We start from the raw sequence: 2,914 nt of genomic DNA on the forward strand, positions 1-2,914 counted from the left end.
AGGCTTCTCTGTCCATGGGATTCTCCAGGCAGGAATACTGGAGTGGGTTGCCATGCCCTCCTCCAGAGAACCTCCCGACCCAAGGATCGAATCCAGGTCTCCTGCATTGGCAGGCAGATTCTTAACCACTGAGCCACCTATATCCACACTATGCTCATATTTCCTACTACAGCCCCAGTACCTGCAACAGTGCCTGACACACAGTGGGTGGACACAGCAGGGGCTGAATGAATAACTGGTGGCCACTGTGTATCAATACATCCAGACTAGAGCACTTGGCTTACACCACCTCTAGACACACACACACACACACACACACACACACACACACACACACACCCTAGTTTATTGCCCAGTATTCCCCAACCAGAGCTGGAAACCTGGGATTCACCCTTGATGCCTCCCTCCCTTCCCTGTGGCCCCAGACCCACTCCACTCCCACCCCAGCCCAGCTCCTGAGCCCACCCCTCCCTCATCCTCACCCCACGCCTCTGCCACCACTGCCCTGATGAACCATGTGAGGCTGGTCTCTTGGCATCTCCTACATCCCACCCCCCAAGCATGGCCCCCATCAGCTCTTGTCTCTTGGCTTCCATCCATCCATCCCCTCCTCTTTCTCAAGCACCTGTCACAGGTCTGCACACCTTCTCCTCAAATGCTTTTCCCAGCTCTTTGCCTGGCTGACTTTTCTCCCCTTGGGTCCTACTTGAATCTCCCCAGAGAACCCCCTCTGGCCACCCTGCCCATGTGACTCAGGAAGCTCACGCCCACCCAAACACTGTCTCCCATCCACTGTTCCCAGCACTCAGGTCATTTCCCTCTAAGGACTTGTTGCCTGCAATGACATCCTCTATGTACATTCCCACCGAACCTACAACACCCCTGAAGCCAGAGACAGAACGGGGAATAAGCAGACACCAGGCCCCAGACACGTGAAGGGCTGAGTGACAGCAAGTATGGGGCCACCGTGGAATCTGGAGTCATCCACTGTCCCCCTGCCCCAGGAACAGGTGTTGGCCACACAGAAACAGCAACAAGGGCCAAACTCATGCCCCTGAAGCCACTGGCCACCAAAACAGCCCCCTGGCCTCCTGCTCTTCCTGGCCTGTCCTCAGTCTTGCTCTGGAGTCGTTTTTCTGTCTCAGTTTCATGGGAATCAGGAGAGACCTCTCCATCAGGTGGCACTGGCCCAAACAATATCATGTGAAAGGGCTTAAGAAGCAAGAAATAACTCATCCTCAAATACCCTATACTTGGCATCCAGCTGTTCTGAACAGCTGGATGCTTTTCTCAGCCAGAGAGCTTCTGACTCTATGCTAATAAGATGGAGAAGTGACACACACAGACAAGCAGGATGGGTCACTGTGAATTCCCTTGGGAAGATACACGTCATCGGTGTTCTTCACACAGGCTTCCAGTGGTAAGTTTTCAATTCTGTGCTGAGCTGGGTACCACCATCAAAGACTTGCGTGTGAAGTGACCCCACCACACAATTTATAAACTAGATGTGCTGAGAAAACTAATGCACCTTAGACAATTAGCCAAAGATGATGATGGACCAGAACAAGCGCTAAACAGAGTCGTTCAGGTTCAGAGAGGGCTGAGGTCTCCTGGAGGAGCTTTGGGCTCTGCTCTGAAGGGAGAGAAAGCTGGAGAAAAGGCAGGCAGCCCAGAGGGGAAGACGTTTGCCAAGGCGTGGAGCTGGGCACGAAGCCGGGTAAAGCGGCCTGCCAGACCAGACCTGAATGGAGCGTTGAGGACAGTACACCTAGGCTGAGTCTCCAGGTACCCAACCCACAGTGAGAGCCTGCACGGAAGTCCTTACCCTCTCAGAGCCTCTGCTTCAGCTCCCGGACGCAGACACTACCTACACACCAGACCCTCTACCTACTGGGACGCAGCCGCCCACATCAGCAAAGGAGAAGACACGGTTCAGGTATAAAGGCCTCCCCGCCCTTCCCAGCCCTGACTAAGCAAACCTGCTGCACTCCTGGTTGCCTTGGGCCACACGGCCCTGTTAGGGTGGCAGCCTGCCATCTCCCTCTGGGCAGTTCGAGAGGACAGGATGCACCTTATTCAGTCTCTCCCAGCACCCAGCACAGAGCCTCAGGGGCAGGCGCACAGGGAATTCTGAGGATGCTCTGGGTCCTTTCTGTTCTCGCCACCTCCTCCCAGAATATCCTCACAATTCCCTCGCGCGCCTGCCGCTCATCTACCCCAACTTCTACGGGCTCCAACTTTCTCTCTTCTCCCTTTGACCACAGAGAGAGGAGCTTGAATAGCTGATCAAAGGGACCAGTTTCAGGCAAGCCACATACTTCCTGGGGCCTTGATTTCCCCTTCTAAAAATGGGGTGTTCTGGTAACACCCTGTCTACAGGGAGGGTCTTTAGCTGTGAGTTCCCTGGATGAAGCAAGCAGAGAGGGGGCAGATCCCATCACCTTCAGGACGAGCCAGGGCAAGGAGCTCGTGGAGGCTGGGAGATAAAGCATCTGGAATCAGAGGTTCTGAAAGGGTGCAGCATCCACCAGGAGGGGAACTCTGCAGACTCCCCCACCCAGCAACTGCCCACAAATCTGTTCCTAGACTCCATCCACCCCCGGGCCAGCATCGTCCCTACAGCCTCTACCTTCTGGTTCCAACAGAACTTGCTAAGCTGTCAGATGCTCCTCGCCCTCACCTCCCCAGCCTCTGGCTTTGGCTTCCTGATTGGAAGGGGAGACTAATGAAACGACCACGCGGGCAATGCATTACTAGATTAAATTCAATACCGAGCAGCAGCCACCAGACTGAAGGCTCCTGACCAGCATCTGGGTCACAACGTGGCCCCTGCAGGGATTTAGCTGGCATGAGAAACAGACCAGGCGTGGGGCAAGGAGCAGCTGAGTCATCAAAACCTAGAAGATTTGAGCAG

The sequence above is a fragment of the Capricornis sumatraensis genome, chromosome 8, assembly GCF_032405125.1.
Source record: "Capricornis sumatraensis isolate serow.1 chromosome 8, serow.2, whole genome shotgun sequence".
NCBI classification, from domain to species: Eukaryota; Metazoa; Chordata; class Mammalia; order Artiodactyla; family Bovidae; genus Capricornis; species Capricornis sumatraensis.